This window comes from Hyperoodon ampullatus (genome assembly GCF_949752795.1).
Source record: "Hyperoodon ampullatus genome assembly, chromosome: 6".
Classification (NCBI taxonomy): Eukaryota; Metazoa; Chordata; class Mammalia; order Artiodactyla; family Ziphiidae; genus Hyperoodon; species Hyperoodon ampullatus.
Genome location: NC_136919.1, coordinates 74,491,806 through 74,517,774, shown reverse-complemented (window position 1 = coordinate 74,517,774; position 25,969 = coordinate 74,491,806). Strand labels below are relative to the sequence as shown.

General features: G+C 41.0%; 1 pseudogene across 1 annotated transcript; it reads left to right on the top strand.

Moving 5' to 3' along the window:
- The first annotated feature begins 1,193 nt into the window (after positions 1 to 1,193).
- On the top strand, positions 1,194 to 24,944 carry LOC307054835 (transcription initiation factor IIA subunit 2-like; annotated as a pseudogene). The gene is made up of 3 exons: positions 1,194 to 1,274; positions 2,638 to 2,824; positions 24,571 to 24,944. The product of its transcript is annotated as a transcription initiation factor IIA subunit 2-like (transcript).
- Positions 24,945 to 25,969: the final 1,025 nt, after the last annotated feature.

The following is a 25,969-nucleotide window of genomic DNA, read 5'->3' as shown; positions in this document are numbered from 1 at the left end:
AAAAGTTCTCGAGCAGGAATGTGACATGACAATGCCTCAGAAAGATGAACCAGGCTATAGTGCATATGATGGATGTGCAGAGACCGGAAGAGGGTAGACAACTTAGGAGGCTTTTGAAATAATCCAGGTCAGGGACATTGATTACCTTGAATGGGGAGGTGAGTGGGAAGAGAGAGGAGGAACCTCTGGGAAACATGAATATGGAAGTAGACGTAGATGGGCTGAGCCTTTGACTGAATAGGGAATGGGGAAGAAAAGCAGATTTTGAGGGGAAGAGGATGAGTTTGGTTTGGGACAGGCTGAGTTGACCTGTAGGAGACAAGAGCAGATGATTATAAAGCAGGGGGACATGGAAGCATGAAGCTTGGTGCAGTGTAATGGACTGAAAAGGGTAACACAGTTGAGAGGCAGCAATACAAGTGTCCAGATAGACGCTCAACTGACTGTTCTATCTTGGTGATGGTGGCAGGATTTATATTTTTCATCCTAATTTTCCCCACATCATTGTTGAATGCCCTTAAAGAGCATTGAGGCATTGCCCACTGGCATGTGAGATAGTCCAGATTTTGGTATTTTAAGACTGCATTAATACAAAGGATTTGATTTTGGTTGAATGACTATTAGTATTTTTAAAACATGGATATATTTGTCAAACATCTGTTTTGTTTTAGAGAAAAATCTTTCCCACCGAAATGACTGATGGTTTTAACATCCTTGGGACACAGTTGTCTTTGTCATGAGAGAGGAGAGGCATCAGCCTCCTGGCTTTGAAAACTGCCCAACAGTTTGGCATCAAGGAAATTTGCCTCGTCTTCTCCATGGAAACCACCGCAAGGGTGGAAACAATTGGTATCTTGTGATAGGATTAGGGCTGGGGATAATGTATCTTCCATTTGGGTGTTTTTTTATGGTAGAATAGCTTTTATGGCTCCTAAGTAAAGTTTAACTTTGTGGCCTAATTTACAAGCATGAAACCACATGCTACTAAACACATATTTACTTTCCTGACTTTGTCCTTTCTTTGGCTTTTCTGGACCAGGTTTATTCACATTATTCAGTTTCTCTGCCTTACTACCTTCTGGTGCTGACGGTAATGCTTCTGCTGGAGACTGGCTGGCGTTCTCCACCAGAGCACTGACTGGCCTCCACATCATGCTTATGATCAGATATGTTTTACAGCTGGAGATCCTGAGATGGAGTTCTGTTCTTTGATCAATGGCATGCCTGATGATAAGGACCAGGCCCTGGAAATGGACCTAGCACTCTTAGCTTCAGTAATGGCATTTGAGGTGGCTTGTTCTAGGAATCCCTAAGAAACAAAGTTCAGTAGTTTGTGGGCCTTTAGCAGACTAAGTCACTTCTTCTCTCATGTCTATCTTGGTGTCATAGTCCTCAGACTTTGTTGTTGGGTGTCATACCCAACAACCAAGCAGCTGAAAACAAAGCCTTGTCAGGCTTCTCTGCCATTAAATGTGTTCCCTAGATGAGCCCTTGTAATCAGTCTGTCTCCCTATGACTGACTGGCCAGTTGCTGCACCATAAAACCTTATCTTACTAGCTGGAAGGAAGTGTCATGAAAGTAAGGGAAAATCCTGAACCACATGGGACATGTCTTTGAGTATTCTGTAACCAATTATTTATTATTTATGCTCTTAGAAATTTTGAATGTATTAACTGGGAATCAGTTGTGAAATAAAGCAAATAGAATGAATGTGTTCTTTGTATGCCTTACGCTGGTTAAGTCTTACTTGTTGAGTTAGTTTTGTCAGAAACTGTTCCTGACCCCAGAGATTTAACACTCAGAAACCATTTGAATTTCTAGCAATATGCGGACATATATGATCCTTTTGGGGCCTGGAAGGTTAGAACAGGAGCTGGCGTGTAGGTGGGCATAAGATGGGGACCAGACCAAGAGGAATAAGGGTAGTAGCCAAAGGAGCATGAATCAAGGGAAACTGAGGACGTGCAGGCCCCCTTGAAGTAAAAGCAGACCTGTTTGTGGAGTATGAGAAGAATCCTATCAGCTAATCAACACCAGTGTGAGTCCAAGGGGGGATTACCTGTAGAATCCATGTAACAAAGTATAAATCTTGTTTATGTTTTCTGTACGATTTTTATTCCTGTTTTTCAGATGAGGAAACAGAATCGATAGGTCATATAGCTAGAAAATGATGGAGCCAGGTATTTTTGATTCCAGAGGTTATACTTTTTGTCTGCAGAAAAAATATTAGAAGCTATCTGTCTGTCTGTCTGTCTGCCTATCTATCTATCTATCTATCATCTATCTATCTATCTTAATGTTCTCTTAATTGGTTAGCTTCCCAAGGCAATAATCTAGTCTTATCTATTCCTAATCTCTATTGTGTGACCTTCCATGGCAATAAAGAAGGAGGGTTTGTTTGGTTGAGTTACTTCATAAACTTAAAGACCACTGTGAAGTCATGCACTAGACTTCTTTTTCCAACTTAAAAATATGATTTTAAATTTGGGGGCTCAGAAGCCTTAGAAATTTCATTCTGGGATCTTCTAGCACCACTCCGGTAGATCTGGCCTTCAGTTCTGATCCCCTGCAGTGCTGTGTGGCGTAACTCCAAGGGGCACCATTTATGTCATCTATGTAAACACCCCCCAATGCAGATGATGCCCCTGGAGTTAAGTGATGTCAGGGTCCTGGTCCCACGTGGCCCCATTCTGTTCAACTACCTTCCTGATATCAAAGCTGCCTTGTGTTCCACCCTCTCTCAGGAGGCACAGATCGGCTCTTTAAGGTATGAACATCAAGTGTGTGTGGACCTGATTCTGCATGGCTCCCAAGGCATGGATGGTAGAGCTCTCTAGATTTTGAGGTGGAGAACTGAGGGGCAGGTGAGGGGCCACCCAAAGGTGGGATCAGCTTTGGAGTCACAGATAGGTCATACTTTCCCTCTTGGTTTTACAGAATTTGCCACTGGTGGACATGTATGCTTGCATGATTTGGTGGCCATTTCTTTCCAGTCTCATAAATGGAGAATTTTAAGAGGGAGTTGTAGTGTACTAATATGACATCAGATATTTCCATTATTGACTGATATGTATGGAAGGAGGGCAGGGGCAGCAAATTTCCAGGGAACGTTTTGCATTTTAGTCTTACTACCATCAACAGATTCCTGTAGGGCTATGGCAATTCTCTTCAACCTAACTTCCTCCCTCAGCCATTTTTGCATTACTTGTTGTGTGCAAAGAAGGTGCTCAACTTCCTTGTCCTGTAGGAATTTAAAATCCACTTATCTACCAATGGATGATATTTTTTCCCTGAGGAGGGATTTACTGAAATTCTGTTTATTTACACTGATAGTATACATGGATCTTTCTTCTCCTTATGGCTCTAGGACTTTGGGACTTCTCCTTTTCCTCTTACCAGCCAGGAGCTAGTCCAAAACACATCTTTTAACTACCCCCAGAACTCTATTAACTCTATGTCCTAATCGGTCAAATGCTCAGTAGTTGAGTGGACCTGGCTTGGTGCCCAGTCTGCTCTGGCAGAATTCTCTGGACAAGCTGAAGCAAAGTCTATGGTTTGCCTCTCCCCTTAAGAAGGATATCCCCACTGGAGCGCTGCATTTATAGCCTGTATAAGGATGCACAGGCATGTTGATGGCAGGCCTCGTGGTCCCAGCACCCAGTGCAGCCCTTGGCAGCATTTGTCTGTCTGGCTATGGATTGTTGTCTTTGGCAAACATCAGTATTAGATTTTGAAATCTCTTCTGGCTTCCTATTCTCATCCAGGATGCCATTAACCATCCCCCTCTAGATAGATGTGTGTTCAAAGACATAAGCTAATATGAACTCAGCATATAAATTGTAGATACAATTGATCTGAAGTCTACATAACTTGAAAACTCAAAAATTGGAGAATTTTCTGCTCTTTCTCTCCGTCTCCATCTCTCTCTTTTTTAATAGAAAAACAAAAAGCACACGCTGAGTGTTTGAGATGACCTTGGTGTCCCCGTCTCCCCACCATGGGTTTTGTACCTCTTTAATGATACAGGGCCAGAGAGTTCAAAGATATTTGGTGAAGTCATGGTAGGACCTTCTAGTAAGTCATGGGCTCACTGGCTTAGGGTATCTGCTGTGTTCTGCTTTCTGTACAGGACCCCATGTAATACCACCAACGTTCTCTCTCGTGCCCTCACTTAACTTCACTGGTTTGGGAGCTCACCAAGCTCTGACTCTCTTCTGTTAGGTCTCTTACTTTTCATAGGCTTCCTGTGTGATTCTCTCTCCTTACCTCTGGAATCCCTGTTCCTTTTCCCATTCCTCCTCACACTTTAGGTGTGAATACTTACATTGTACTCTTTTGGGCTCACAGCGCTACACATCTCTCATAACTCTGGAAAAAAATGGTGGTTATTGTGCTTGCAGTAATGTTTTGTCAGGAAACAGTAGTATGTCATTTATTCATTCACTTGGCAGTTGTGAGGTTATTGAGTACCTTCTCTGTGCCCAAGAATGGCCTAGAGGTTGAGAGTACAGGGTTGAAAATCCAGACCAAATAGAATCTGTATAGTTTTGTTATTGGTCTTCAGGTGTGTATGTGTCTTATGTGTCAACTAAGCAGACTGGAGGGGAGAGGCTGCCTTCCATAGGCAGCTGAATTCACAGTTATGGCTTTCTTCCCATCTCCTCTGGAGCTGCACAGCCTGATGGTGATCTTGAGAGACCAGCAAGACTTGGGATCCTGTCCAACCCAAGTGTAGCAGTGTATTTGCAGAATAACTGCTATCTGAAGCCACATGGGAGGACCAGTTTCCTGAGGAAGCATATTCAGGGTGTCACATGTTTCCTAGGATGATCCAATGACAATTTCATGTAATTTTTTTTTGTGGGGGAAGGAGGGGTCAGCCCATTAAATAGGTAACTAAATATGATTTTATTTTAAAATCTTTTAAGTATTTTCACAAGTCAAAATGCATTCTTGTCAAACTAGGAATTCTAAATTTTGGTTGCGAAAAGTAAGCTGAGACGTAGTGTAAATGCACGTTGATAGTTTTCAGTACTGTCTCAGCTCAATTGACCTTTACCTTGATCAGCAATTAAGTTCTGAGAGCAATTTCCAACTTAAAAAGTTTGCATGGCTGAGTACGCCACAAAGGAAGGTAGGGGAAGTTCCAGCCATGGGTGCATTTCTGTTAAATGGAGCATTTTTATGGATCTCATTAAAGATCATGTTTACAAAACAAATTTTAGGGGGGATTATTTTGCCATAAAAATAACTTGAAAGTAGTTCCCCCTTCCCTCTCCCAACTCTGTATGAACCTGAGCAAAAACAAATGTGGTGGTGAGCTAGGGAAGCAAAAAGGGGGCTAGTGATGCTCTGGAGAGTCTTGATATTACCCAGACAGGTCTTATGCATTTAGATCTCTGTCAGGGGTTGGGATGGAGGGGGTTGGAGTTTTTGTCTTGGTGACTGATGTACTTGATTTAACCAACAGCATCCAACCAAATCAGGCCAAAGCTTGGCCATGGATTTCACTACCCCCTGCAGACTTATCCAGAGTCCTCCTAAATTGACTGGAAGCATGGAATTGCTGTCTTTTGTGAGTCCAGTCTGCCTTTCCGCTGCACTCTCTGGCTCATCATTTTCCCTGCGAAAGAAGGAAAGTCCCGTTTCTTTTTTCTGCCCCTCAGGGAAGGCACAGCTCTTATTCTGTCTTCAGTTCCTTGCAGCAGCCAACTATGCAGGCTTAGAAAGAAAAATGAAACCATAAAGGAGAGTGGAGTCTGCTGGAGTGTTTACGCCCACATTTAATGTCTGACTTGGGTTAGAATAAATCAAAAGACAAAGGTGTTTTATTTTCTGATAAAAATTTCTCTCTTACTTTGCTGGGTGGCGGGGAGGATGGTGGGATGGGGTAGGAATATCCAGCAGGAGTGTGTACAGTGTGGTTCAGAGCTTAATAACTATGAGACACAGTCTGGAAACAAGTTATACATCTCTCCTAGGCCTCTAACAGAATTTGTGAAACATCAAACAGGGCTTGAAATATCCCAGATAGGACTCACATGGACTTCTGATGTAGGTTACTACCCGTGACTGAAGCAGTGCTAAGTACCAGACACTGTATGAACACTTCATGTGCATCTCATATAATCTTTACAACAATCCTGTGGGGTAGGTTTTGCATCATTTTAAGATGAAGAAAATGAAGTTCTGAGCAATCAAATAACTTGTCAATGTCACACAGTTGGTAAGTGACTGAGCTGGGATTCCTGCCTTCTTCAAAGCCTCTTGGGTTTCCCCAGTGAGAATCCCATAATCCTACTGAAAGCAATGCCAAGATAATCTTGAGCAGACGGGATACAAGCATCCAGCTACACATCCCTAAAACCAGATGATGCTTAGCATTGGTGAGTAGAATGGCTCCAACAGTGGGCTGGAGGAAGCAAGGAATATATATGTGAGGACGGTTTATGATAGAATTAAAAATAGGCAGGGCTTGGGCAGAGGGTCTTGCGTAGAGTCCCTTCATACCTGTGGTCCCAGGCTTCTTTTGAAGAGGAGAGCAGCTAGTTTTCATTTTCCTGAAACCTCAAGGTCCTAGGGAGGCAGGGGTCTGACAGTACAGTGGTTTGCGTGTGAAATGCTGGGACTCAGGTGTGTGTAAGGTGTGTGTTGTGTGGGCAAGGGCACTAATGCTGGTTGGAATCTTTTCCCTCCAGAGCACCCAGCAAACCTCAGAGAAGAAGGCTTCTTGGCCAAAATCTTTCTCTAAGGAGGGAGAGATCAGTAGCCAGCAGTAGACGATGCCAAGATATAGGTTGGGAAACCCAACTTCATATGCTCACTGATTTTGCAAACCCAGAAAATGATGTCATGTATGATATGGATCAGCAAACAGACAAAGAGTGAACTCTGGGAATAACCACAAGACCTGGGCAAAGGCTGAGGGTATTCGAGAAATTATTTTGAATCAAGTGTCAGAGTTAGACTTGAAAGACTAGGCTGTTCAACAGTGAACTATGTGCTCAGTTTGAGTGAGGGTCTCTGCTTTTTTGCTTTTCAAAATGTGGTTCATGTTGTTGGCATCGACGGGAAGCTTCTCGGAAAGGCAGAATTTCAGGTCACACCCCAGATTTACTGAAGTAGGGTCTGCATTTTCAAAAGACCCCCAGGGTGGTTTGTGTGCACAGTCAAGTTTGAGAACCACTGTGCTAAAACATACTAGATATAGTACAGGGTATCAGGTACTGGTCAGTGATCTCAGTCTTGCCTACACATTCGAATCACTTGGGCAGCCCCACCCCAGACCAATTAAATCAGATTCTTTTGGAGTAGGGCCCAAGTATTGACATTTAAAAAAAAGTTCCATAGCGTACAGCTAGATGGCGGGTGCCCCATGTGAAAATGGGAATGTTGCTTTACTGATGGAGTTCTGAAAGAATTGGCCTCTGGTGTGGTGCTACTTAACATGTTTGTCAGTGACGTAGAAAGGTATAAGATATACTGATTCCATCCGCCCGTGATCGGGAATTGCGGAAGACTGCAAGCTAACATCCTGAAACCCATCAGGACTAAAACGTTCAGTGACTGTGACAAGAGGGAAGAAAGTGTGGACAAGTCTGAGTCCTGCTACGTCTCAGAGGGCCTCCATCCTACCACATCAGAAAAGTATCCAAAGGTTAGAGTGAATTGCAAGTGAGTGATGATTCGGCAATGGAGGAGGGGCATGATTTAAAAGGCAGAGAAAAATCAGAGCATGTGAAATGCAGGGAGCAAGAAACCATGACGTAACCTTCCCCTGGTACTTGATGTGGTTAGGACCTTGTATAATATTGTCCAAGTTAGGATGCTAGCACTGAAGTGCAATTATGATGAACTTTGGATACTTTCAGAGGAGACTAAGGCCTGAAGTAAAGTGAAAAAGGTTGATGTATTTAGTACGTTGAATAAAAAACTAAGGGGAAAACAACTTTTTTTTTTTTTTTTTTTTTTTGCGGTACGCGGGCCTCTCACTGCTGTGGCCTCTCCCGTTGCGGAGCATAGGCTCCGGACGCGCAGGCTCAGCTCAGCGGCCGTGGCTCACGGGCCCAGCTGCTCCGCGGCATGTGGGATCCTCCCGGACCGGGGCACGAACCCGTGTCCGCTGCATTGGCAGGCGGACTCTCACCCACTGCGCCACCAGGGAAGCCCGGAAACAACATTTTTTTAATATAAAAAAGTGCTTTTGTTTGAAAGATGGTGATTAGCCGAGCTCTTTTACTCGAAGGAGATTAGAATGGAGAATAGATACTAAAAGAACTTCGTGATGTAAAATGTGAGGAGACCGTGGAAAAGGGTATGAGGAAAAGAAACTTTTATGTGCTAATGTTGCTTTGGGGCCCAAGAGGCAAAAAATGGATCTTAATAATATATCTGGAGAGTGAGGATCCTACCAAAGGGTAAATAAGAGGCTCCTGCTCTCTCCGTATTGGGAGTAAGATAATTGTCCTGGAATTCTGCAAATTGACCTTGACGAGGTTGGTGTTTCTTGAGTTTGCTTAAACACCCTGAACCAACTTTGTTTGTACACATCCAGTCTTAGCTGTCTAGGATTATAGGAAACCTTATTTATTCTGAGAAAGGGCATCTACAAATTACTACAACAAGTTATCAGACTTGATGGAAAACATATAAGCATTATCTTTAAGATTGTGAACAAGACAAGGGTGCCCTCTCTCACCATTTTTATTCAGCACTATTTTAGAGTTCCCAACCAACATGTAAGGTAAGAGAACTTAAATATATGTAAACACTAGAAGGGAAGAGACAAAGCTACAGTTCACAGATAATATGAATAACGAGGGTTTATTAGAAAACCCCAACGAATCTATAAATTGATTGGAATTACTCAGAATTTGGTGATGTTGCTGGATATAAAAAAAAATTAGTAAAACCAATCATTTCTACACACCAACTACAATTGAAAATTAGTTGTAAAAGGATAGCATTTACAAGAGCATCAAAAAAATCTTAAATACCAGAGTTTCACTTCCAGTAATGGCTGACTAGAATATTTCAAACCAATCCTCAGAGAAAAGCTGGACAAAATAGAAAAATAAATGTTTGAAGGTGCAGAGAGCTATGTAGGCAGTGATAATTTTCAGATTCAAGATCTGGAGTAAGAGGGAAGCCTGAGGAAAAGTGAATTCAGCATTTGGGGGTTGCTTTTCATTTTGAGGCAACCACAGATTCTGAAAACAAAAGCAATAGCTGAGAGATCCAGAAGCTGACCAGAGCTGTTAGCAGGTTTACAGAGCTGGAGGAATGAAAAGTAGAGTTCAGGGCCCATCAAGAAGAGGATGCCTTGTTAAACATGCCAAGCTTTTAGTTAGGACCCTACGAAGCTATACTCTAGGAGTAAAAGTGAACCAGAGCTAGACAAGTCCAAATAGGACTGAAGCTCAAATCAGCTTAATCCTGATTCGACCTTAACTGTATGTAAAATTAACTGCAAATTAAATCCTCTCTGGAGGATAATAATATCATCCAGAGCAGTGTATTCCCTCGACAGTTTTTCCTAAAAAATGTCCTCCATGCTATCAAAAATAATAGGATATATAAAAAGGCAGGACTTGACTGAAAAATAAGATAAAAAATTATAATAAGAACAAACCCTAAAGGGAGGCCCAGATATTTAAGTTATCAAATATAGACTTTAAAATAACTATGATTAGTACATTAAAATAGTTAAAAGAAAACATAGAGACTGTTGGCAAGAATGAGAAACTTAAAAAATATCAAATGGATATTATAAATGGAAAAATGAAGTACTAAAGTTAAGAACTCAATGGGTGGATTTAACTTCAGATTAGACACATCAGACAAGAGAAAGAATAAAGTGGTAGATCAAAAAGAATATCCATATTGAAGGGTGAAATGGAAACAGATGTACAATTTTAGAACATAAGGTATATATGTGACAGAGTGAAAATGTCCAAGAAGAGTTGATAAGAGAAAGTGACAGAAGCAGTAGCTGGTGAAGTAGTGGCTGAGAATTTTCCAAAACAGACGAAAGACTTCAAGCCACAGGCTCAAGAAATGCTATAATTTCCCCAAAACGGACAAATAAGCATATCTGGGCACATTATTTCCTCCTGTCTCCTTGCTTCTGGTGTTTCTTTTAGATCAGCTGTCAGTCTTCCTATTGCTCCTGTGAAGGTCCTACATTTCTTTTTCTCTGACTTGCTCTACCCAATAGATGGTTATTGGCAGAGGGATAGAAAATGGACCACTTGAATAGGATAGAGAGACCAGAAATGGACCCATGAATATAAGGATATCTGTTATAATTATTTGGGAGAGTGAAAGAAAAAGAATGTATTTTTAATACACGATGCTGAGATAATTGATGATACATTTGGAAAATACATGAAATTTGATTCCTACCTAACATGATACTCAAAAATTAATTTCAGGTACACTAAATAGACCCTAAAAGGCAAGACTATTTGAAATTAATGTAGGAGACTGTCATTGTGACATTAGGGTAGAGAAGGATTACTTAAATAAGACACAAAAGAATAATTCTAAAGGGAAATACTGATTATAATAGTTTATAATAAAATTAAAAAGTCCTTCATTGAGATATTACAAATTGTGTGAATACAGCATTCAGACTATATGAACTCCAACTAATGAATAAGAAAGAGAAATAACCTAATGGGAAAATGGACCAATTAAATAAATAGTAATTTTACAGAATCAGTTTTTCACATGACAGATGGATAAATGGTCAATTTTATTACAGTCAGGGAAATGCAAATTGAAATTGCAATGAGCTACCATTTCATAATCAGCTGTTGAACAATACCAAGCGTTAACTAGGATATGGAGGTATAGGAATTCTTATCCACTGCTGTTAGGAGTAGAAATGGGTATATCCATTTTGGAAATGTGTTTGGCAGTGTTGAACCATGAGCATGCCCTGTGATCTGTGAATTACATGACCAGGTATATACCTTAGAGAAACTCTTGCATATGTGCACCAGGAGGCATATACAGAAAATTTCATAGTGGTGTTTTTTATGAGCAGAGGTAATATAACATATATGTTTATGTACGTTAAACACATAAATAAAATATAGATTAATATAAAAATAGCCTACTGGTTTATTGTGATGGTTAATCTTATGTGACAACTTGACTGTACCATGGGTTGCCCAGATTGAACATTATTTCTAGGTGTTTCTGTGAGGGTGTTTCTGGATGAGATTACCATTTCAATTGGTGGACTCAGTAGATTATACTCCCCAGTGTGGATGGGCATTATCCAATCTACTGAAGGCCTAAATAGAACAAAAGGCAGAGGAAGGAGGAATTCACCAGTTTTGCTCCCTGCTTGCCTGTTTGAGCTGGGGCATCTGTCTTCTGCCTTTGGACTGGGACTTACACCATTAGCTTCCCTGGTTCTCAGGCCTTCAAACTTGGGCTGGAATTATACCTCCAGCTTCCCTGCGTCTCTGGCTTGCAGAGGGCAGGTCATGGATCTGTTCAGCCTCCACAATAGTATGAGCCAATTTCCACGTGTGTGTGTGTGTGTGTGTGTGTGTGTGTGTGTGTGTGTAACAGTAATAATCTATTTATAACAGAGCCCATAGGATATATTTTGATTCTGTTTCTCTGGAAAACCCCAATGGATTTATCAAAAGAAAGACACATACTTATACAGTGGAACACTATACAGCAGTGAATATGAAAAAATTTACATGCACCAACAGTGATCAATCTCACAAATACAGTATTGAATTAAAAAGAGCAAGTCATAAAAGAATAATATATTGGTTTAACTCCATGATTGTAAAGTTCAAATATAGACATTAAACTATATAGTGTTTCAGGATAACTATCAATACATAGGCAGTAAACACTATAAATTACCAACACAGTTACCTCTAAGGGGGAAGGAATGGGCTCTAATCCGTGATGTATATAAGTGGCTTCTGGGGTGTGGTGGTATTTTGTTTCTTTTGTTTCTTGAAACTGAGGATGGGTGTTAATTAAAGAAAAATAGCACATCAATTTCTCTCCCCTGTGTGGGGCTGGATGGCATTGCCAGGTGAGTCTGTAGTCACCACATCCTGGCGAAGGATGTGCATTGTGAGTGAACTAAGTATATGAAGCCAATTTTGGCCAAATCTCCATTTGCAGATCTCCTTTTCAAAACTACCAACTCCTATTCATTTGTAAGAAAACCTAACCCATCATGTTTCAAATCATCTGTGATCAGATTGCCAAAATACGGTTTTTGGTACAGCTACGTGTTTTCACAAGGTCTTTGGAGACTATTTGTGACACTGTTTAAAATTGTTCTCCTTCTGTCCTGACTTACAAATTCTGAAAAGTTGGGGCTGATTCAGTTCTTCTAAGCTGAAGGCCTCCATGCAAGGTCAAGTTAAGGTTTTCTCTCTATTTTGATTCCATGAACATTAAGGTGTCACCCTCCCACACTGCTGTATTGTTGTACAGTTCTCCCTCGTCCAGGGGAGGAGATTTCCGTTTGGCTGTAGAAGCCCAGGTCACTTTCAACCCAGAGCTTTGGCGAACTCTCTTTGAAGGAACAGCTTGGTCTCACATAGTGGCTTTCAGTTCAAAGGTGACACTTAATTCCTGATCTTCCTCCTCCATCATCCTTTGTTTGTACAGGCTACTGGTGGAGAGCAGGAGGGGTGTATGCGTGATTCGATGGGGGAGGCTGGATTCTCACAATGGCTCAGTTCTCCTTAGCATTTGTTTACGCCTGCCTACTCCCGATCTTTAATCCTTACAAACCTTTCCCCACCTTAGTAAAATATAGTGGATAGCAGCCTTTCTCTTGTTCCTGGGGCCTTTCAGCTGGGGTGTACCTTGAACAAAATATGCCCCCCTCACCAATCTGGTGAGGAGAGATGGTGGAATTACAGGGCCCTTGGGTGAGGAGAGGGTGAGGAGTGGAAGGAGGGAGGTTTGTTTGTGTTTCTCAAAGAGCTGCACGTGATACCGGGCTGCCTGCCTTTGCTGGTTTGAAGTCCTTGGCAATAGCCCTTGCTTATTTCCTTGTGCGTATTCATGCATTATCATGAGGTCTTTTATTAAGCTGGCGTAGTGGCTGCTCAGTTTTCCAGTAAGGAAGCAGACATTGCCTCATGGTCTTAGGCGCTCCTGGGGGTAAAAGAATGTAAACTGCTAAAGCCCTGCCCCTCCATGTCCCCGCCTCAGACTCCATTATGGGCTGAAAACAGGAACTAAAAAGCAACGAAAACACTGAATTGTTACAAAAGGAGAGCGCAGCCCCAGCTGACAGTGATGCGGGCTTTATGGGAGGAGAAGGTCTGCATGAGGAAAGAGAGAAAAAAAAGAAAGAGGGGACACTCATGTGAGCCAGGGGAACAGTATATGTGGCTTTTTGAGGCTTTGTGCTAGTATATACTTCTGGATTCACTTGGGGTTCTTTATTGACTTCGACTGTGTGTAGAAGATCCTGTCTAAGTACATATCAAGTACTTTAACCCCTCTCTGGTTGGAAATGTGTGAATGCATCAGTATAGAGGGGTGTGTATATTTGGCCGGGGTGGGACAGCACTAATTCAACAGTCCAGCAACAGAACGCGAGGGAGTGGGACGGAGTGGAGCGTGGGCCGCTGAAAAGCTGTCATCCTGGGCCGAGCCCTGGGTGCCTCCTCTCTCCCCCTGCCCAAGGGGCTTCTTTGCCAGGACCTCCAGAGGGGGTCCAGAGGGTGGAGAGCCCGTGACAGCTAAATCACTGGATGCCTGCCTACTGGGGAAGACCCTAATGTTGGCTTGGGCCCGCTTCTGTTTTATAGCCTGATAGATTTGGGCTCTCCCTTTCCCTCTTCAGAGGCCTACAATCTGCACCAAATGTTTCACATTACTCAGTGTGAAAAACCTCCTATTCTTTCAGATTTTTTACAAGTTCATACATCCGTGGAAACCCGATATTCCATATTTCATTCTGCTTCGTGGATGTCATTGTGAAGGATGCGGGTTCACATGCAACAGGCCTCTTTTGGCTTTGATCAGCTTGACCGCAACTAATTGTAAATGGAGAACAAATGAAAGAAATATTTACAAATTTCATGGGAATTCAGGCAGGGCCTAAGCCTTCCCTAATGCTTCCATTCACAGTAAATGTTTATTGAATACTTTGACTCTACTGTGCACTTCAGTATTTATATAGTATTAGGTTTTAGCTTGTTCTGGAGGGATCCAAAGAGTTAGTAAACCGACCTTCCCCTTCTCCCTGCTTTACCCCCTTCCCTTCTGCAAACTTCCTTTCTTTTGCATCACAAAATCTGCTGCTGCCTAAAGAAAACCAAGTCAAATTCCAAGGCTACAGCTGTAAGAAGGGGTAGGAGAAAAAGGGGGGGAGAGAGAGACAGAGAGAAGGGGGGAGAAAAAGGACCGTAAAATTTAAAACAAATTTTGAGTTGCATAGTCGAGTTGGGAAAAGTCAAATGAAATTGTTTGAGATTTGTTCAAAATAAAGTTATAAATTTTTGGAGCCAGGTTAAGCAGCTGTTGGGTCAGGCAGGCTAAGGCCTAAAAGGGAGCACCGACTAAGAGCTGAATATTATGCAATCAATCAGCAGTTGCCTAGATACAAAGAAACATCCATAGCCCTGTAAGAGGATTTCTGATTTAGGACTTTCCATTTCTAAGCCTACTTTTCCAGAAGAATTTTTGTTCATTCAGGAACCAAAATAAACTTTGTGATTTCTCCCTGGAGGTAATAGAGACGAGTCACGCTATGGCTAGGAAAGGGTTGGCCGACCACCCCTTCCAGCTTCCCCACCTCATGGCATAAGCTGGAAGTCCTATCAGACCCTGGCTTCTTCCAACTGCTGTCATGAGCTGCTGACACTTCCCAGGGCAGCTTAGACAAGTGATGGTCCAGATACTGAAGATCAGACAGGAGGTGACTTCTTTCCAGAGAGTCCTTTGGTTACCACCTTGGATGGCAAGTGCTTCTGAGGTTGGCCAATCAATGCTCCAACAACTGCTCTTTTAATCAGGAGTATTTCACATCTGTACCTGCTGTACCCTGGGCCCGTTCCATGCTAGGAGATGGAAGAGGCTAGATTCTGTTGTTTGTGGACCCTGGCTTAACCTGCTGTTCTCCACCTTTCCACCCAGGCATGAAAGACATGATTTAGGGATCACACAAAGGAGAGGGTGAATGGCCGCAACAATCCCAAAACAACCCGAAAGTCTAATGAGAGAGGTGTTTGCAAAGGAGGTGGTCGTAAGACAGGATAGACGGTTTGCGATAGAGGAGAGGTGGCAGAGAAGAGGGATGGGGCGTTGGAGAAGGAGGTCAACTCCAAAGCTAAGAAAAGGTGGGAATGGGATCCCAGAAAAAAGTGTTCAGAGTGTTTTATTACAAATTTGCTATAGAAAATAATATTTTAACTTTTACTCATGGTTCTCCTTCCAGTGCTCTCCTCTTGCCTCGAGCTGCACTTCTCATTCCCAGGAGTCCTCTTTTAAAAAAATGTGTTTTTCAAACAATAGCTTCCCATCACAATGTGCTCTTATAGCCTGCTTACTCTTAAATGTAAGTGGACAATAGTAACAAACAGTTTTCATTTTTAAAGATTATTTGCAAAAAACTAAATGGACAGAGCTGGAATGGTGGGGTTCCTTAGCCGCACAGCAGAGCACAGAGCTGGCTGGAAGTGAACTAACTGACCACATGCAAACAGCTTGACCTTGCATGCGGTCAGTTAGTGGGGGACTTTGGTCTTGGTGGGTAAGGTACTGCTCTGTAGCCTCAAAGGGCAAGATAGAATGGTGTTTAAGGACTTTAATTTTGGAACCAGACTAGCAAGGTCAAATCTTGTCTCTGCCACTAATAAGCTGTGTGATGGGCAAGTTTCTCAACTGCTGTCTACCTCAGATTCCTCATCTAGAAAATGGGGCAAATAATAGTGCCTATGTCATAGCATTGTTCTGAGAACTGACTGAGTCAATGTACATAAGGTGTTTAGAGTAGCACCTAGCACATAATGCATGGTGCATCAATATTGGCTGTTTTATTATCTCAGGAGGCAAGAGGTATTTTCTTTAGCAGAGAATTAGATTCTCACTGCCATCTTAGCAACAGAAGTGTTTATGCAACTTAAATTTCTTTGCTCTTTTAGAAAGATACTCTACTTTAGGGCCTTTCTGGGACTATCAATCGACGTTTAGTTCTCAGGATTGACTGCTGTGTTTCCACGTTTTAGTTATTTCTTATGGGTTTAATTCAATACTATATGTATTTTAAATCATATATGTATTTTTTAAATGTATGGTCCCCTTAAGAATCGAGAGGAGAAAATCCACCTGCCATGCATTTGTGGAAGAATGCTCAATTAGAAAGATCTTTAAACTTGCCCTTAGCGCCTTAGACCAGTTTTCTTCAGTGTGCCTTAAGCAAGAAAATGGTCGTTTTTCCTAATTATCTGTTTTAAAGATGGTGATTATAATTTTTCAATGGTCAGATATTGAATGAATTGTTCAGAAATGAAGTTAGAGTGTGTTAATCAGTATTAATTAATGGAAGCAGAAGGAGGGAGGTGGTGGACAGCTGTAAAGGAGTGTTGTCTACCTTGCCTATTAAGGACTTGTCTGGACTTCCACGAGCAAGGGACAGAAGACATTTATTCTACCTGAAATTTGAGCTATGAAAATTGTCCTGTGTCTAAACATTCTTAATGCCTCCAACATTTTTTCTAAACTGCAATTTAAAGAAGAACAAGAAAGCAAGTAGTTTGCAAATGGTGCCTCTGAACAAATGGCCAACATTCCAGATGGGGTTTTGTGGGGCTCCACCCACATTACGCTGACCGAAATGGGGGTGACCCAAGGACAGTAGATCCTTTTGTTGTATTGTTTTGATGCAGAGCAAGTGACATTCCTCAGGGCCCTTTTCATGTAGCAGTCCGCCACAAAATACGTTGCTACTCTTCTTACCTGTGGGACTGGCTTGTATCAACTCCAGCACTTTTAGGCTTATCTGATGGCAAATGAAAACTGATACTGGTGGGCAGCGTTATGACTACTTGGTTACTGGACAGCCATTCACCTCTGTTTCCAAGTCCTTTGAGCAGTTTCAGTTTAACCCTGAAAAATTGTTTATGAGCAATGATATATACCCATATATCCAAGAATATATTTATACAAGAAAAATAGAAAAATATGCACCGATGTTCTCTTCATATGATATATATTACGCATTCATGCTGGGATTAGACATTGTATCATGATGATGGGTGCATATGGGTTTGTTTGTACACCTGTTTATGTGGTGTAATGTGACTCTGTTTGTATAGGTGCGTGTCTATGTGGATATAGATACATGTAGACACTCTGAAAACAGCGCTTCTGTGGCTATAGAGTGAACAAAGCCCCAAACCCATTGATTATGTGAATGTTGCTCATATAATACACAAATCCTATAGCACTGCTAAATGTGAGAATTGTGGGAAAAGGGAGATGGTCTTAGAATGTCTTCTATAACATTCCTTGTGACATTGTGATTTAATTGTCCTGGAATGTAGCACAAGAGGTTTGCACCTCTTACCCGCTTGAGCACTGAGAAAATTATAGGCTCAACCAAATTACAGTGAAACAAAATCTGTTGAAAATGAACAATCTATTTTATGAATTATGCCACAATATAAATATTCAATAATTAATACATGCTAATACACGCATTCAATATATTCAACTTTTCAACTGCAAATATTTTCTAGAATGCCTTTATGTAGTTACATCTACTGTCTGTGGAAACTGAATTTTAGTTTTAGCCTTGGGTAAATTTCAAACAATGACAGTTCACTGGAAGTGACTCCAGATGCCATTGAATATAGAAATTGAAAACTGGCAGCTAGCATGCCAGATTTTGCCAACAGTTGGGTTTTGTTTGGCCGGTTGGTATCTGTATGTGTTTGTGTGTGTGTGTAAATATTTTATCGAGGTATAATTGTGACACAATAAACTGCATGTATTTAAAGTATACAATTTGATATTTCACAGGTATATACCTGTGAAACCATCTTTACAATCAAGATAATTAACATATTCTTCACCACGGAAAGTTTTCTCATTGCCCTTTGTAATCCCTCCTTCCTGTCCTTAGCCCCTGCAGACAATCACTGATCTGCCTTCTGTCACTATAGATTAGTATGAGTTTTCTGAACTACTAATTTCTGAATGGAATCATACTGTATGTACTCCTTTTATGTCTGGCTTCTTTCACTCAGCATAATTATTATGAGATTCATCCAAAAATCATAATAATTACAAAGGTTTTCTCCTATGTTTACTTGTAGAAGTTTTATAATTTAGGCTTTACATTAGGGTCTACATCCACGTTAAGTTAATTTTTGAACATGATCTATGTTCTGTATCTATGGTTCCATAGATGGAAGTTCTTTTTTTTTTTTATATGAATACTGAATTATCCCAGCATGCACTGTTTGTTGGAAAGACTATTCTTTATTCACTGCATTGCTGTGACATTCTCAAGCTGGGGCAGTTGTAGCACTTACCTCATTTTCCATTTCTCAGAGGTCAGTGTCCCTCATTGACTGATGTCCAGTGTCTTGAAAACCATTGTTTCATATATTTAGTCTATTTTTGTTTATTTCAAGTGGGAAGGTAAGTCTGATCCCCGCTGCTCCATCTTGGTGAGAAGTAGAAGTCCCATGCTTAGAGTATTTTTGAAATTTTAAATTGTGTTTCCAACAGATAAAAATTAGGAAATATCATATTCAATCTAGATTTCTGGCTTCTCATGGAAAATCTGCAGATTTGGCAAAATGAGATATACACTCCACGTGGCATCAATCGATTGCACAGTTCCCTCTTTCTTTGTGGCAGGAGCTTCCTAGCTTCTCCCAGTCCCCATCTTGCTTGCTTCACTTATTTAACTTACCTACTCGACCCCCTTAGGCCTGATCAGTCCAAGTCTTTCATTTCATTCAGGAGGGAAGGGAGAGAGGCAAAGTGAGATGGTATTAGAATCTGGGTTATCTGGCTCCAAATCCAATGGTATTTCCACTGAGATTGAACAGTCATATTGTATTATTGGTATGGAGATAAGCAAACTGAAGGTCTCATTAATTGCTGACAGATTTAGATGCTCAGTGCCTATGACTCACACTCTTCTTACATCTTGATGTTTATCTGTGAAGTTTATTATAATTTATCTGTTGCAGTGTTTGGAAGCAAATTATGTAGCAGGGATTTAACTGTTAATTTTTTTTAAAAGAATTGCTTATTCAGCAAAACCATCTTTTGAGGATTATCATTTTTCCTTATTAAATAAATTGCCCGCACACCTATCAGAATGACCAAAATCTGGAACACTGATGACACCAAATGCTGATGAGGTTGTGGAGCAGTAAGAACTCTCATTCGTTGCTGGTGGGAATGCAAAATGGTGCAGCCACTTTGGAAGACAGCTTGGCAATTTCTTACAAAACTAAAATACTCTTACCGTTTGATCCAGGAATCATGCTCCTTGGTATTTACCCAAAGGAGTTGAAAACTTATTTTCACCCCAAAACCTGCACATGAATGTTTATAGAAGCTTTATGTATAATGACCAAAACTTGGAAGCAACCACGATATCTTCAGTAGGCGAATAAATAAACTGTGGCACATTTGGACAATGGAATATCATTCATTGCTAAAAAGAAATGGGCTGTTAAGCCACGAAAAGACATGGAGGAAGCTTAAATGCATATTTCTGAAGTGAAAGAAGCCAATCTGAAAAGGTTACATAATGAATGATTCTAACTATATGACGTTCTTACCCCAAAACTGTGGAGACAGTAAAAAGGTTAGTGGTTGTCCGAGGCTGCGGGGAGGGAGAGATGAATAGCCAGAGCACAAAGGAACTTTAGGTCAGTGAAAATACTTCGTGTAATACCATAATGATAGGTACATGTTGTTACACATTTGTCCAAACCCATAGAATGTACAACACCAAGAGTGAACTGTAATGTAAACTATGGACTCTGGGTTATAATGATATGTAAATGTAGGTTCATCAGTGGTAACAAGGTACCACTCTGGTGGGGGATGCTGATAATTGGGGAGGCTGTATATGTGAGGGAGCAGGGGTATATGGGAAATCCCTGTACCTTCCATTCAATTTTGCTGTGAACCTTAAACTGCTCTAAAAAGTAAAGTCTTAATAAAAATAAATAAATTGCTGGCAGCCTTTATGTTGAGTGTCACAAGCTGTGAGTTCCCACCATAAGATAATACTGAAATGACAACAACGTAGAGAATGTGTTTATGGTATTTCTCATCTATTCATAACTTTTTTTAGATTATTGAAGGTGTGTATGTATATGTATATACATGGAGAAATTCAATCTGTTAGCCTGGGAAATGATGTAATAACAAGCTATATTTACCCATCCTCTGTCTCACTTGATTAGTCAAAGTATTATTAAACTGTTGTGCAAAATATAGGAATAAAGGTCAAGAAACAAACCACAGAACCACTAAGGATCACGTGAAGTCACACTTTCTTAGTGTGAAGATGCATTTTTGGAAACAAGTCCAACATCTTATAAAAATCTGTCTCTTTAGTGTCAGATGTTAGATGCGATAGAAAAATAAACTATGTAGAACAATTTATAACTTTCGATTTCGTATTCTGGCTTAAAAAATAGACCCTGTAGAAAAAGAACTGAAGGCATAGTATGGAATTATATTGGTATTATTTTACTGACTTACCACAGATGACTATTCCTGATTTAGAAACAAAAAGGAACTGTCAAACTCTCTTATGATTTCCATGTGTTGGATTATATTAGATACCTAACAGAAACTTGTTTTACCTGCTTGCAAGAGCTTTTAAAACTACCTGTGTGACAAAGAATACCATTCCAAAAGCAAAGTGGGAACATGCTTTTACTAAGATAGCAGATCATAGCAAAGCTTGGACTTTTGGGGAATATGTCCCCTTCCAGCCCAGCGGCTGGAGAGCTGCCCTTGACCGACAGAACGGAGCAGAGAAGCTCAGGATGTGGGTTTCTGCTTTTTGGAGCTGACAGTATTGGGGTGTAGGATACTTTATATATTGATAAGTTCTCAGACAGTAAATTCTGCCTTTCTAACAGGTTTTCAAAAGAGTGTTGTTTAAAACCACTGAGCGCTTTTTCTGTTTCTCTCATGCTTACCTCTCTTCATTCCTAGTTTCTCTCTCTTCCTCTCTTTGCCTTTCCCCCTCCTCCTCTGCACCTTCTTAGGACTTGCTTCTTTCTGGATTCGAGCATGTCTATGTTAGCCTCTCCCTGAGAATCCTCACTTAACCGCACCTCTCCACGCATATCTTTCTCCCCCTTAGCATGTCTCTTTAGAAGGCTTAAACAGGACATTCACACCCACTGTGTCTCCTCAAATCCAGCAATGTGACCAGTTTCTGTCCCCAGTTCCCTTCCCAAGCTTCCATTCTGGCTAATATCTCCTGTGGTCTGTTCATGGAGAGAAAGATGGATCAGACTGAATTTTGTAGCGATCTCATGCCTCCTTGGGCAGAGTTTGTTTCTCCTCTTCCTAAGCCCATTTGACTACCGGAGACATTTTTCTCACTTTATTTTCTTCCCACTTCATTTTTCTTACATTTTCTCCACCTTCTCCCTCCTGACTCTTCATTAACCTGACCATCGACTCCTTTGGGCTCTACACTCAACATCGATTTCCTCCCAGAGCGTATCTCCTCTTATTGCATTTCCTACATTTTCATAGACAATCTGTAATTTAAAGTTTTGTTTTGCCCCCAAAGCTTGGAAATATGCTGATAAGTTTTTGATAGTCTGGGTTTCTTTCACCATCTTCCTTCACTCCCCATCACTCTTGGTTTTCCTTTATTAAAACAAAAAATGTGGGCTTCCCTGGTGGCGCAGTGGTTGGGAGTCTTCCTGCCGATGCAGGGGACACGGGTTCGTGCCCCGGTCCGGGAGGATCCCACATGCCGCGGAGCGGCTGGGCCCGTGAGCCATGGCTGCTGAGCCTGCGCGTCCGGAGCCTGTGCTCCGCAATGGGAGAGGCCACTTTGTTTTCCTTTATTAAAACAAAAAATGTTATTGTCACCACTGGAGAGAGCATTTACTCAAAGTTGATTTTCTCTCCTGAAGACATCTTTCTTTTCACACATAGTTGTGCACATCTCTTTCCTTGTTGCGACTCCTGGAGACCATTCGTGATGAAATGTTTATTTTGTGTTTGTGGCTCTTTATCATTTTCCTCCCAGTCATCCTTCCTTATCTCCATTCTAAGCCTAACTTTGACTTCCTTGCCTTGAGGAAGGTTGTAGATGTGTCTGAAGATGAGGTGCTTGAAGTGGCTCCCTGGCCCTCCTTCAGCTGCTGGCTTTTGCTTTCCTGGAGAGGACTGTGCTGTGGGGAGGGGAGGGTAGGCGAGTAGAAGGTTGGGGGGATGGAAAGTGATGGAGAGAGAGTCTCCTCCTGGCCTGGGGAGGAGGCAGAGGGTCATGGTCCATGGCTCCCGTGAAGGCTGGTGACCTGTGACCCACTCTCACATGCCTTAAGGGAAGGACAAGGCTGGGACTAGGGTGAGGCAAGTGAGGCAACTGACTCAGGCATAAAATTGGAGAGGACTCTAAAAAAAACTCAGTAATCAAGGTAATTATATTTTATGCAATATTTTAAAAAGTAAAAATTAATGCAAAAAAATCCATGATGAACAAATATCAATATTTTAAATAAAGACAGGATGAAGAAGGGGTGGAACTCCAGAGGATGGTAGCTGGTGTATCCCAGGCATTGTTGCCCCCAGGCAGCTTAGCAATGATTCCCAGGCTCCAAGGGCACGGATGTAGCGGAGTCCCTTGATTTCTAGGAATCCTGGGGGTTTGGGCAGGAGCCATCCCAACAGCAGCCAGTAAGGAGAGATGGACAGAGGGGGCATCTGTAAAATTTTTTTGATGTCGAAAAACCCCTGGAGACCTTTGCCTAGCCATGGATAGGAGCCCAGATAATGGTAGAAATGGGGCCTTGCTTTTGGATAGATTTTTTTTTTTCAAATAAATAGAAATAAGGCACTTACTGCACTCACAGCTTTACTGTTGCAAATTCATACCGAGTACACTGCCTCCATCTGGAGCTTTGTCACTATCTTGAGTGAGGAATGGGAAGCTGAGATTCTTTATTTTCTCTGCCCAATTCTGTATTGCCTTCCCTTCCCTATCACGAAGTCCTCTCCTGTTATTAACCTGTGACTCACTGACCTGGCTTTCATACGTTTAAAGATCTGGAAAGAATATATAAAAAACCAAAGACATCCTCTGTTTCTTGCTTTCATATCCTTAAGATCTGACCTCTTTTTTTCAAGTCTCAGAATCGGCACCCTAATATGGGTTCTGCAAGGCAGCTTGACTTGACGGAACGGTCATGGGCCCCATGAATGCTAGGCCTGACTCTGCTCTGAACGAGCTGTGTGAATGTGGATAAGTGAGTAACTTTCACTCTCTGACCCTCAGTTTCCTCATCTGTGCAGAGGGGGTTAAACCAGATGAGCTCTAAGGTTTCTCTCTGGCCCAACATTCCATGCGTTCTAAGGATGATTTTATTTGTCACTGAAATGCGGATTTCCAGCCAGTTCACTCACTTTAAAACAGCCCAGCTCTGATCTTACTTCTCACCCTGTACTTTGGCATTGTAGTTTCCATTTTCGAAATCTGTTGGCCTTTAGTTGTCATCTGTGTTAAAATCAGATTCTTCACTCTTGGTTTCAAGATGCCAGCTTATCAAAGGAAACTCTCTAACAAGGTCTTTGCTCTGCTTGAATGTAAACTTTGCTGAATGTTAAAGCAGAAAAAGAAACCATAAGACTTTGGGCCAACCATAAACTAGTTTCCTCATCTGTGAAATAAAGAGGTTTTATTAGCTGCTCTTTTAAGCCCTTTTCAGTTTTAAAATTCTAAATTACTTCAAGAAGCGCGATGTTCTTAGATTCTGAATAAGTTTGATATCTTTTTTGTCCCAATCATCAGCTTTTAGAGTATTCCAAGCTTCTTCTCCCATCGATTACCTACAGATTTACATAGAAGTATCAGCTTCTTAGCTCTTGCTTGGCCCACCAAACTTATGTAACTTGGTGTTTGACGAACACTGCTGTTTTATAAAGAGGTTGGAGAGTTCCCCTAATCCATATTATTTTAAACTTTTAAAAATCTGAAAAACTTTTTAATTTTTTTTTTAAATGTAAAGTGGTCTTTCTAGCCACTACAGAAAAGAAAGCTGTGTATGTTCTCTACTTCATTTGCCAAAAGAACTGCATAGGCTTTCTCATTCTGATGCTTGGGGACTGTGAGATTTGGTCTCTGGATCCTTGTTTTAAAGACAATGTGGGGTCTCCTTGCTTCCTGGTGTGGTTTCACTGACAGGTTCTGTGAGTACTTCTAGGTCACTGACCCAGCTCTGCAGTCTCTGGGGCTGCTGAAGGGGCCATTGGGGAAAGCAGGCACCTCCTGTTGAGTCCTGGCTGTGTTGCTCTGTCCCACAGGACTTCAAGAATTTCTTTCTTTTAAGTGGTAGCATATCAGTTATACAGAAATGCACTTTAGGAAACAGTCTTCAGGAGGGCGCAGATAAGTTCCTACAGTCTTAATAGATCATCCCCAACTCACCCTTCAAGTCCCACTTCAGTGTGATAAAGCTAAAAATTTAGCTCTGGCACCGATGCTCAGGGACAGAGTCAACATGCCAGAGGCTCTGCACATATGTACACGTTCTGTGATAACGTGTGGACTTCTGTATTGAGTGAGGCTGAATTCAGAGAGTTGACAGAGCTTATTAAAGTGGATAAAGTGAAAATTGTAGCTTATGATGGTAAAAATACTGGCTTTAATACTACAGAATGCATAGAGGAAAAATGGCTTTTTAGTGCCGTCTTCTGTCATTAAGCAGCACTTTTTGAAGTGCAGGAAAAAAGACTTTAAAAAACGTTATTCTAGAAATGCAGGAGTGATTACACTGTGCTGCACGGGTTGGAGGATGTCAGTAGAGAGAAGCTTATAATTCTGTGACCTCTTACATCATCTTCATTATGCAGCATGAAGAAACTTAACTTTTTATGACAAGTCAAAATTGTTGCCAAAGAACAGTATTTAATAAACTCATTCTAAAACTCAATGTGACTAATAATAGGTGGCACTGTTAAGCTAGCAATATAGAGATATTAGATAAGCATTTTATTAGCTTTAGATAAAGAGCACCATGTTCATTGTAGGGAAGTTGGAAAAATATATCATTTCAGTAAAGTCATGTCAGTTTTATCAGTTGTAAATTTTACAGTTAATAAAAACCATTAGCAAGAGGTTATAGCAAATTCTGGATAAGTTTTACTTAGAAAATCCATTTTCTAAAGTAATACAGAGCCAATGGTAACATTGGTATGAGAAACCTACTAAGAAATAAAACTCTGTTAGGAAAAAGTAGATAATCTTCAGACAGTTCCCAGCCAAAACAAAGCAACAAAATCAAACCACAAAACCCTGTTCCCAATAAGATAAAATAGTCCCATTTGACATTAAATCATTTCTTGAATTGGCTATATTGATCAAGATTCATACATTTAAAAATAACCTTACATCCTAATATGTGTTTGACTTTTAATTTAAAAATCTTATTAAATGTAAAATAAAAGGGCATGGTGGTGTGGAGACTCCTGAAGTCTTCGAGTTGAAACTTTCAGTGCTTGGATTCATTTTGGTGAATAGGAAGAGAGCAAGTTGTAGTGAGATTATATGTTTTCTTGATCCTTCTTATGGTTTTATTAGCTATCTCTTCTGTAATGTTCTGCTGCTGCCTTCTCTTTTGAAATACTGGCATACCTTGAAGATATGACGGGTTCAGTTCCAGACCACTGCAATAAAGTGAATATTGCAGTAAAGTGAGTCACATGAATTTTTGTTTGTTTGTTTCTCAG